Genomic DNA, 13107 nt, shown 5'->3' with positions numbered 1-13107 from the left:
CTCATTTCTTATTACAACAATAATATGAATTTGTGATGTTTTTTGAAAAGATAACTTCGACATCAGGTAATTTAAGTATGCTAAGGAATGTCAACAAACACTGAGACAAGAGAAACATAACTGCCCAAAATTGCATTCAAAGATTGTTCAGACATTAATTTAGTACTTTCCGCAAGAAAGTCACCAGCAAAAAATCACCAGCGATTTCATCACTTGAAACATCAATTTTCATATTATTTGAAATATTCATCTCAAGAGTTCCTAATATATTGTTTGCATCCTGTGGTTCATATTTTGTTTCAACTGGTGCTGCTTGTAGCAGCGAGGACTCAAACGTTGACATATCTGATACGGTGGACGAAGGAACATATTCGGATTCTGAAGTAAGAGATGGATCCGATATTGAAACTAAAACCAAATGTTATTTCAACAAGATTGGTAATGATAGAAATAATAATAATATTGTTGATGTACTGAGCCAATTTCTCAAAATTTTTTAGAAATACAGTCAATTCTCCAGTCCGAAACTGTTAATTGAATATTGATGCTAATTTTCAGACTGCTCCACGACCACCAGTGATTCTATCTTACTCAGAATGTTTTGAATTTGTTTCATTAAAGTACTCATCAAGTGTGTGTAGGCAACTATTTTTTGTTATTTCCAACAGCAAGGTATGTTTTTGAAAAGTGAAATTCTACATGCATCATTCGTGCTAAGTTAGTGTCGAAGTATATTTTTTACAAATGCTAAAAATTCAGCGAAAATATGTTTTCAGTCACAAGAGACGGAAACGTCAACTATCGTCTCCAGTACTTATCCCTCTTATAATATATAGTATTGACGACTTCAAATTATCAATGGAAAAGAAGGAATCGTTTTTATATTGAAAATGCATTTCTGAACTTTTATTTATTAAAAAGGAGATTACAAGTGTGGAAATACCGTGAGATTTAAAAACAATGTATTATTAGTTTGACATTACTCGTTAATCATTTAGATTTGTCTGTAAGTCATTTTGCACTTTCCTGGCTAATACCACGCCGAACATTGAATTACATCCACAACGAAGAGCGTGATGCCGATCGACCGACAATCGAGACAGACATCTCAATGTTTCGCAATTGCAAGGAGAGAGGTATAGCCACCGACTAGTTTCGACCTTGTTATGATCTCATCAGGATGGCATAATACTCTCTCGTCTGGTACCCCTAAACCAGACTGAAAATTACGATGTTACCCTTTGCTTGGATAAAATTCCCACCAATATGAGAGTCCCAAAGAATCAGTTACAGCTTATTGCAATTACAAAGACACGATAAAATTATTCTGAGGAGAGAACTTCTTGCAAAAAATAGCAGCTGTGTTACTCGGTAACGAGTGGACAATTCATGAAAGTAGATATGCGAACAGTCACAAATTTACATTATTTGTTCTACAACAAATTTTCATTTCGCAGTCAGACTAGGTGGTCTGTAAACGTAGATGGGAGCATTCCAAGTGGATTCGTAATAGGACCCTATTTTATTGAAAAATCGGCAAATGGATAGAGTTTCAAGTCGTTTACCGCTACTTCTTAAGGCTTATCAATTTCAAAGAAGGAGTTATCCTTTTTCGAAAGTGAAACTCCATTTTTCTTCTTTAAATGGCGTCGAATAGCTTGATGCATTTATATCAGCATATTATGAAAATCAGCTAGACACAGCAAGTATCATTAAGGGCCCTAATCAAATGGTTCATAGGTGGAAGTTTCATAAACAACATTTAAATAGTACAAAAACTATACAGTTCAGAGTTTTTAGGTTTCGGTATAAGTTATGGGCCAATTCAATCTAAAAGAAGAGCCACATTGTTCAAATTTGGCAGAATGAAATACAGGATGACTCAAAAATGTGAAACTGTTGTAGAGAGTTTGTTGTTCTTCTGTACATGTATATACTTTTCAAAACGAGGTTCGAGTTTTATCAAATCTTTAAGTTGGAGTGGGCCTAAAAACCTTTATCTACGACAGAATATTTGGGTTGTGCGTTTCAAAGTACAGAAAATGGTGACCTGCATACGACTTTCACGAGGAACTAGTGGAATACCGTATATGGAATATGAAAAAATATTTCTTGTTACGATGGCAAATAGCAACAAATTGAAATCTAAGATACAAAATGTCTCATGTGAAAAAATCAACTTTGTTCTAATAAGACGTTATTGAACAATTGTAATCAATTTCAAAACATGCTAAATTTGTATTCAAATACATTCAAAAAAATTGAAAATGAACAGCTGTTCAAAAGTTGAAGATATTGATAGAGTTAAGAATATTTATTTAATCAGATTTTAAAAGCTGAAACAAAATTTTATGGTACAAGAGAATATATTTGTTAACTGTTGAATACCAAAAATCATAAAATCGTTTCTCATCTCTTTGAATAATGAAAATTAGATAAAGTGCTGAAATAAAAGAATAAAACAAAGGAATTCTTCAAGGGATTTAATGAAAAGGAATGTTTCAACAACAGCTAATATTCAGGTCGAGGATCATGCTCGCCAATGGTATTTTATCCATTTTATCCCAAGCATGCTCTATGGCATTCCCATCTCTTTTGAAATCACTCAATCTGGATGTGGTCTCGCATATCATTATTAAAGAACTACCCATCTTTGCATTAGCATCACGGATTCTTCTTTCATCTTTAAGATCAATAAACCAATGAAAATTCTTCTTCCTACGATTTTTTAAGCATAACGAAGATTTGCAGTTGGATAACTATCATCAATATTGTTTGTTTGGGTCCTTTTTCGTCTGTCTGTGTTTAGCCCGCTTGTAATAGCCCGAGGAGACTCTTTAATAGTTATTTTTTTCTTAGTATTATCAAAATCAGCCAAAAAATTTGTTCAGCTATTCAATATTTTTATAAAATAAAAAAATAAAAATAAGCAATTCTGGATGCAGGTTGCTTATCATAGATCACAAAAATGGAATAGAGAAATTTCCAAAAAACGTTTATTCTGAGACATCGACAACAGAAGGGTTTCTGTGATCTACCATATTGGTGACTCTGAAATAATGTCCAGTTTTTTAGTTTTTTAATCAGCTCTTAAATGTTCGGAGAGTTTTGAATGTTGCTTCGAATAGTCAGTAAAAAATTAGATTTGAATTGGCACCTTTTGCTTATAAGCTTCAATACGGATCTCTGAATATGATCACAATTTTAAACTAAAATGGTTAATTTTTTGGTTCGTCCCAAACATACTTGCGACATGTAGCGATACGTTCGAATAAATAATAATCAAATTATGCTCAAACAACTCATAGAAATGGATATATGTAAATTAAGACCAAGAAAGCAAAATGCATTTAAATCACCATACACTTTGGCGTAACCAATACGTTGATTCTAAATATATTTTTTAAGATGCCACTACCTCCGTTACAAGTATAACATTCATATACGGCCATCAAATCTGCAGAATGAAAGTTATTTAATAAACTCAAATATATCTATTTCAACGTTGCCAAATTATCAAGCTGCTAACCTGTCCGTTGAATATATTTTGCAAATATACTGGATATATATGGCAGGATTCCTGGTACCGACGCCAATTTGACCGCTGGATCTATATATACATATATATATATATATATATATATATATATATATATATATATATATATATATATATATATTAGCATTTACACATAATACACTGCGTATATCAATACTTTTCACAGCTTCTAGGAATTTTACAATGATGAAAAAAATTAATAATTTAAGTATTTTACAATAATAAAAAATAAAACAGAATTATTTTATTGATTACTTTACCAATAAACTTAAATATGTAATAATGTTATTGCAAATTTAGAATTATTCATATTTAACAATATACATTTATGTTTAACATAAGAAAGTTTTAACAACAGTTTTTTTTGCCAAGAAATAATTTCAATTAAACCTACATCAATTGATGATGTTGGGAGTCAATTACTTCTTTTCTTTCACTTTCTACTTTGCCACATATATATAAATTATCAATATTTTCTTGACTTGGATAATTTTCTTGCTCATTTATTAATATTTTATTAATGACAAATATTTTATCATTTTTCAATTGAATTATATTATCAGGATGTTTACAAGTAAGAGTAATACCACGTAATTCAACCCTGTTAACTATTACATATTGCTTTTCACTACAATTAATAATTTCAATGACAGTTCCATAAGTGCAATTACACATAGTGTTTTTTTTATTATTTTAACTTGGTCAGCTGATTCTAATTCATCCAGGCGATTTGCAATCTGAGTCAGTGGTTTATAAGGTGATTTTACCAAATGTTTAAACAAACCAATGTAATTTTCACCCCAGAACGCTGATATCTCGCTTAGAGGAACTTGGAAGTGTTGAACATCGTCTGGTATGTGTAATAAATTGTGCATATTTAAAACTTGAGCATCTTCTCCATATTCAGATGGTAACAAAGTGAAAAATAGTTTAAGTTGATCTCGAGCGTAATCACAGTATTTAACAGCATTCAAATCATCATTTAAAATTCTGCAAGCGATATATAATAATGAAAAATGTCTAAATACATCTTTGAAATCGATTGGTCCAATGTAAAGCAAGATAAATCGAAACTGAGTAGCTTTCCATTTTGATACTTGGTGAAGGTCATACAGTTTTCTCTCGAACTCAGCCGGAATATCTGATGCAATAGATTGTAGTATCTTCTTCAAAATTTCGACTTCAGGTTTTTTTAGCCGAGCTTTATGTTTTTTCACAACTAAGAATTTTTCAAGTAAACTTTTCATTACTCCGAGGTAAAGTAGATGCATTGAATCAAGGACAATGTCATTGACAGGATTAAACTCTTTCAATTTTGACAACTTTGTCTTAAATTTCGTTAGATGATGTTCTGGCTGCTTATTTATAAATGACTCTTTAGTTCGTAAGTCACAATTAGTATTAGGATAAACACGCTTATGACATTTGGTTATTCCTTCGACAGTACACCTTTCACATGCAAAAAAGCCACCTGGATTTTTAATTGCTTTAATGAGAGATCTTGCCGGAGAGTCAGCAATAACACAAAATATTTTGAAAGAGTATTTTTTTTTCATTTAAAACGATTCCGTTTGAAATGTATTGATTTGCTTCTTTCACCAGATCCTTGAGGTAATTTTTAGCAGAGTAAGGTTTGGAATCACCACAATACAGTGCGACCGTTAAAGGCTTAGTTTCATAATTGCAATGGTAAACTTTTAAAAGAATTGGCCACACTTGAATCAAAGAATTGTGATAAATGGAAATCCCATCAATGTGAAGCTGAACTGCTATAGTATTTTCCGTATATGTATCAGGAAATATTATTTTTTGCAGTACATTTTTTATCCCAATATAAATATAACTCCCATTGGTTTCACGTTTGCTTAAAAATGAGTTCATTGGACGACAATGTTTCGTTTTCAGCAACTGCTGAGAAGTTTTAGGCAACTCCTCATGCCCTTCTTCTCGCAGTATATTCAATAATTCAGTCACTACATTTAATGTCAATATATTCAGATTATTTAATGTCCAACAACGAAGTTTTTGACTTAATGTCTGTTTTGTTATCCCTTTTTCACTATTATACTGGGAAGAATCATGTGTAGCATCACCTGGAGGTTGGTCATCATTATCATTTTCTAAACTATCACTACTACTATTTATGGAGTCACTATCACTGCTCTGAATACTATCACTGCTCTGAATACTATCACTGCTCTGAATACTATCACTGCTCTGAATAGAATCACTGTTATTATTATTCTCTAAATAGTTAATTTCTTGCAGATTATTCGAATCTGTTCCAGTAACATTGTTAACATCACTTTCACAGCTAGTATTTACACTTGGATTTATACCTTGTTCATCAACGACTAAATTAGTTTTTTTATTTAAAACTTTTTCTGTTTTATTTAATGCACGCCACCTTTGAACTCTAAGGTAATTATCAGACATGATCACTAATTATAAATAATAAAAAAATGTTACTTGGAAACGAAAATATTCACTGAATTTCTTAATAACTTGTTGAATGCTTAATAACTGAAGTTCAGATTAACCTGAAATGTGATGTAAACAAATATGGCTGGCGACTGACGGTTAAACAAAAATACTCTATAATCACGCCATGTCGCCGTGAAATCTTTTATACACTGCTCGATTGATCAAGTAGATTTCATACCATCTATATCAGCTCTCCATAATTTTATTAGTAAAAAAATTAATTTCAAAACTTAAATAAGTTAAAAGAATCCTTTAGTGGCACTTTTTCCTTCTTTGAATACATATTCTTTCGGAATCAAAATTATAAATTTTTATGATCTATATATCTACAAATCTATAAAGTTAGAAATTAGATAATTATAATAGAGATTAATAATTTAATTCATGAAATAAATACCAAAATCAATTAAAGTATCACTAATGAAATGAGGTTCTTGCTACTATTTGGGTCATTTACCTTACTCAAAAATGGTACACAGAATAGAATTAATAGCCCATGGGTTCCCATTGACTGGCCATGGCCAGGCTGCCCAGTCTTGGGCCAAGCCTGGGTCTCCCTTGACTGGCCAAGGCTGGGTTGCCCAGTCTTGGGCCAAGCCTGGGCAAGAATGATTCTTTCGATCATCAGACATCTAAATAATTGAAATATGATTAAAAATTTTGGCAAATTGTCTAATATAAAATAATTAAAACCTACCGCTCAGTCCATTCACAATCACTGAATAAAAATAAATCAAATAGACACTGATCTCTTTCCCTAATTCGTAATATCGCAATCTTTACTCTTTGCTCTTTGGATTTCAACTAATCAACTTAAATTAAAAAAATGAAAAAAATGCTACGCAAACTTAGATAAACACGAAAACACGGCATTAGAAAAATAAAAAAATCCCACATTCTCAATGTCGGCAAAGAGTCTAAGAATCAAAAGCCAAAAGAAAAGTCGCGATTCCTTTATTCAAGTAATCTATTAATATATTCTGTCATTTTTGAGGCAAGCGGCTTATTCTTACCTATTATCAACTATTTATTATCTTTCTTACGCCGCCCGAACGCTCAACTCACTATTTTGGTATTGTTGTAATAATAAGAAAACAATATTTCGGAGAAATGCCCCTATCAAAGAAAGACACTTTGCGCTTTGCGACTAAATATTTCATGATAGGGTTCTGTTATTTTTTTTAGACATATTTTGCCTTTTGCCGCCCCGTGTCAGTGCCGTCCTGGTGCCATGAAAAACTGCACGGCTCGGCCCTGATCTTTGGGAATAATATTTTTTTCTTTTGCCTTGATATTACCCTAATATTATTTTCTTAAAATATTTTTGAATTTTTTTCTCGAGAAAATTATTAGTTATTAAACTAATTTCAGTCTGAGGCTGAAGTTTCTGCTCATAGTTCTATATATCACATAGAGATGACAACAATACACAATTTTTTCAAAAACTTCCTATTTCAAATTTTTTTTATTGATATTACGATTTTTTTGTTAAGAAGTGTGTGGAATGTCTGAAACTAATTTATTATACTAATTTGAATAATTTAATTCACACAAATGATGAATATTTTTTTATTTGCGGGTTCAAAATGAGTAATTTTCTATAACAACTCTTCATGATTGAGTTTCTCCATTCACTCAATGATTTTTTGGAAAAGTTTTTTATCATTAGACGAATGAAGAATTTGTTGTTCACCTTTATTCTGTTTACGATCTTTATTGCAGTAAAAACAAACATTATTAAGTTGTGGAACTTCAATGTTATGTCAGAAATATCATGAAAAACATTAGTTTCGTTGATACTTGAATCACAAGTCGAGCTGATAGCAACATCTAATGTTGACTGACTATCTAAACTTGGAGCAACATCTTCTGAAAGTACCGCACTGTTGAAACAATAATTAGGATGTCCTGACATGCACTGGCTATTTGAATTTTAAGCAACATGTTCTGGTATTATTTCACTATTTAAACTCAGTTCAGAATCTCCTGATGTTTGACTATTTAATCCCGAAGAAACAACCTTACATGCGATCTCATTGTTTGAGTCACGTCTTTCGCAATAGTTCTACTAATATCTACTGGAATACTCGATAATAAAACGTGCGGACAAAAATATAATTTTTGAAACGTTAATGACGCAAAAAATGTGTGTCTGTGAGACCTATCTAAAGACAAAAATTTTAAAATTACGCGTTCAATAATTATTTAAAAATTCAGTATTATTATCTAAACAGGTAGGATGAGTATTAATAAACGCTATCGCCAGCCAGGTAGCCCAAACACCAACTGAAAGAGCAAGAAGGACGACACATATAAAATCAGCTGACCTAAATTTCTTGTTTTCTAAACGTTGTCAGCTTCCATAATATAGAAAAACTATTGTTGATTTTGTTATTTGTTCCAATCGTTCGCGTGTCTTTCGTCAATTATTAAGGTTAAGACTACATGAAGGAACAGAAGTATAAATAATAGACTAACAGAAGCAGCAGCAGTAGCAAGCACATTTGTGATAAATTGTAAATTAATGTGCCAAAACCAAAAATTTTGAATTATAGCATTGTGTAAACATTACATAATGCCTTTGTCATAGATCTAGTACTTCCATTTTGTTGATAGACTATAAAATAGCAGCCGAAAAGGCGAGAAACGATTGAACCTAACCACAATTGAAATGTGTTATTGATGAATCAGTTATACAGTCGAACTCCAATAATTCGAACTGCAAGGGACCGTAGCAAAAGTTCGAATTATCGAGGTGTTCGAATTATCGGAGTTGTGCACATTTACATACATATATGTATGCATTTCGATGCATCTTTCCATTTTATAAATAAATAAATAAATAAATATGTTATGGGTATATAACATGTTTATTTATTTATTTATTTATTTAAAATAATAATTTGTATACGTTTATTTTTTTGTAAAGAAATCAGCTATGCTAGATTGCTTCATGCTGACGATTTTTTCCTTTGAAGCAAATCGAGTGATTTTGCTGATCGCTGCGAAAATATCTTCATCAACGTCTTGTCGCGACTCTGCAAATTCCCTCAATTTTGCTAAAAATTCCAGCGCTTCATTGGGAGTTGGAGCTACTGAGGATGAAAGCTGCTCTTGATTTTCTTCTTCGTCGTCTGATAACTCCACAGCCGTAGATCCTTGGACCTCGTTCAAAATTTCAAAATCAGATAGTTCGCCGCAAATGGCTACATTTTGGTCGATGTTGATGAAATCTTGGTCCAGCTTTGCCTCTTCCAGGATGCTTTCCTCGAACTTGATTGAAGTTTCTTCGCCACGGATGAATCCTGCCTTCCTAAATCCATTTTTGATCGTCGTTGCGCTTACTTGTCGCCAGGCATCTGCACACATCCTCAAGGCTTGCAGAATGTTGACCTTCACTTGGTTTTTGCTGAGTGTAACTTGCTCGTCCAACACCTCGCGCACTAGAATTGACCTGTAGTGAATCTTGAAAGAGTTGATGATTCCTTGATCCATCGGTTGAAGAACGGACGTCATGTTTGGCGGGAAAAACATCACTTCGATGTTTTCTAAATCCGGAATGGAATTGTGGGCACTGCAGTTATCCACGAACATCAGCACTTTTCTCTTCTCTCTGTAGAATTTCTTGTCCAACTTAAGGAGCCAATTTTCAAAAATATCTTGAGTCATCCAAGCTTTCTTGTTAGCTTGATACTCGCATGGCTTCGTTTTGACGTTTTTGAAACAACGTGGATTAGCAGATTTTCCAATAACAAGCAGCGGAAGCTTTTCACTGCCGTCCACGTTGGCTCCTACAAGAACAGTTATGCGCAGTTTACTCAACTTCCCACTGCTGCAATCTTCTCCCTTGAAGGCGAAAGTCTTGTTTGGCGTGCACTCGTAGAAAAGAGCAGTCTCGTCAACGTTGAAAATGTTCCTAGGCTCCACTTCTTTGATTTTTTCTTGCAGCGTCGTTTGCATCCACTCTTCCGCTTTTGACATATCGACGTCCGCCTTCTCGCCGCAGACAGCCTTCATCACGATGTCATTGCGATCCTTAAAATTGCGCAGCCAACCATTGCTAGCTTTGAAGTTGTGACAATTCAAACTGCTAGCAAATTGTTGAGCTTTTGCTTGAATAATTGGACCACTCACTGGAACTTTCTTATCACGAGCTTGCTTGAACCATTTCTTGACATATCCTTCCACGCCTTCATTTTCTGGTCCTCTGCACCTCTTTCTACTTTGAGATGATTGAGAAAAGTCACTGATAATCTTCTCTTTATTCTTCAGAAAAGTCGAAAGAGTATTGCGAGGAATCTGGAACTCTTCGGCTATCTTCGACTTCTTCTTCACGCCCTTTTCAACTTCTCTTATGACAGCAACTTTTTCTGCTAAAGTCAGAGTTTTGTACATTCTTTTAGCAGAATCACACATCATGAAATAAACGTAAACGGCAACACGAAGCAAAACTTTTAGAAACTGGCTCCGAAACGCACTCAATGGAAAACCAATTGAGAATGTCGGCTCTGACAGTTTTAACTTTGCTTTATAAGAGGGTGGTGGTAGCCATCAGCGGCGCGAGAGCATCTCTTCTCACCATCTAAATACGCACCTTCTTAAAAGTCGTCAGGTATCAATAAAACTCTGGCGCCCTTGTTTCAGAAAAAATCAGTCACCACGTTTGCTCTTTACTCTACTTTGTCTCTCTCCAATTCGCTCCCTCTCTCTTTCTCTACAGTTTGAAGGTGCAATTAAATCCGTCCCGTGAACTCGTCGTTTTTAATTGCACCTTCAAACTGTACCATCAATAATAAAATCGTCGCACCGGTTTTTGGGGAAAACCCAGCAGCTCTTATTCTCTTTTCAGTCGTTTCATACATTCGTCCTCTAATTGCAGTTCGAACTAGAAAACTATTTAGGAATGCTTTCTTAGCTCTACCAGTAATAAAATCGTCGCGCCGGTTTTTGGGAAAAACCAGCCGCCGTCTGCAGTTCACCCATATTTCACACTTACAAAATATCGTCGTCTTACCTAGAATCTGAAGATTCGAATTTTTCAATTTTTTTCAACACTAACAGTTCGAATTTTTTAATACATATGTACATACATAATTTATACAAGAAAAATTCGAATTTTTCAATTAATCGAACATCAAAAATTCGAACTTTTCAATTATTTAAACGCCAAAAATTCGAATTTTTCGGTAATTTTAACACAGAAAATACGAATTTTTTTGATAATTCGAACTTCAAAAGTTCGAATTATCGAGGTTTTTTTACATGTGTTAGTATAGGAATGTCAAGGGACCGACGCAAAAGTTCGAATTAACGAGGAATTCGAATTATCGGTGTTCGAATTATCGGTGTTCGAATTATCGGAGTTCGACTGTATATGTAATACTCCTGTATAGACCGTTGGTATAGGAAAAAACGTCCCTACGTTACGGTGCCGACAATATTCATTTTCTTTCTCGTTCGACACACTTTATCTATACTGCGTAAGTAATCCTTTTAGAAGAATTATCGTTGCTCTATGCATTAACTTGAAATTTATAAGTTAATAGATGATTCGCCATACTTGATTACACCTATTATTTTTCTCACAATTCTAGCTCGTCAGTAAATCACAAAAAATAGAAGTAGCAAAAGAGTCTACGGAATTCAAGTATCACAATCATCAGTGAGAAATTGTATTAGAATAGTAACGAAATACAAAACAAAGTCAGAAGGAAATCAAAATATTCCTCTGTCAATCTACTGAACAATATCTATTTTTCTGATTCAATTTTAACATGATCTACCATGGAAAAATCATCGCTGCTCTACGCATTAATTTGAAATTTCAAAATTAATAGATGATTTTCCGTTAACTTCAATAAAACATGTAGTTAAAGTATCTTGCCATGTATAATAAATCCTTCTAATATTTCAAGCTTCTAGAAATTAGTGTAGTATCGTAGTGTCGGATCGTAAGGACTTTTTTCATATTCGAATGCTAATAATTTTTGAAATAAATCTATTTGTGTGGTCTTAGTTTTTCTCATATTTGACCAGAAAACGAATATCTTATTCTTTCAAACGAATGTTTCAACAAAATGGTTTTGTCTTTGTGGGTAATAGCACAATTTTCTATGCCAAAAAAAGAATCAAAATGTTTTTATTTTGAAACTGTCGAACTCTAATTCCATAATTTGTTAGATGTATCCCTTTAGGATTTTTTGGAAACTATTAATACGATCATGATGTCGGTCGTAATCATATGATAGTATCCTACTAAATGAAAATTTAAAGTTCTTGTAAAAAATGTTTTAAATTTGAAATTTCCACCAAATATTGGACGCGCCCGCCTTTCAAATACTGTCATCAAAATCTGGTTCTAGGTTAGGATCCACAATCAGCCGATAAATGATCTATCTGCTCTCAAATAATAATAGTGTCCGAGAAGCTTTTTTAATGATTTGACTTACCTGGAATTACATAAGCTAATTCAACAAGCAAAGATTAATCAATTTCTAAATCATCAGAAAGTCTTTCTGGAGTGTGTTCTAAATATGGAAACGTTTCGAGACCATATTTCTGATTGAAACTTTCTCAGAGGTATCAATTTCAAAATCAGATGTTCTCTCCTTTTATTTCTGATATTTCCGTTTCGTTTAGTTAAAAACTCTTTCTTAATGATATTTGATATGCAGCTCGCGTGTCTTTCAAATTCTCACAATTTTCTGGCTCCGTGGATTTAGCAACCATAAGTTAAAAATATAGCAACAAAAAATACTAGCCTCAAGGGTTTTCAATGCTCTTCACGAATATCATTGTAAAAAATTTTCTCTCCCTTTTGTTCATGAAAAATTAAATAACATAGTAGTTGCTGGCAGCAGTGTGGAATCAATTTTTTTTTAAACAAGGAGTGGAGTTTTTATTACTTTTCGTAGACCAATCGAATGCTCGTAATTTTCTCTTTCGATTGGTATTTTTCGTTTTCGAATAGCATTAATCGTAGCGCTAAGAATAAATAATCAATTTTTACGTGCTTTTATGCGCTTATTAAATATCCGGCCAGTGTACAATATACTCGTTTTGAG

The sequence above is a fragment of the Diorhabda carinulata genome, chromosome 12 (genome assembly GCF_026250575.1).
Source record: "Diorhabda carinulata isolate Delta chromosome 12, icDioCari1.1, whole genome shotgun sequence".
In the NCBI taxonomy this organism is placed as follows: domain Eukaryota; kingdom Metazoa; phylum Arthropoda; class Insecta; order Coleoptera; family Chrysomelidae; genus Diorhabda; species Diorhabda carinulata.
Note: the sequence above shows the minus strand (reverse complement) of the source record.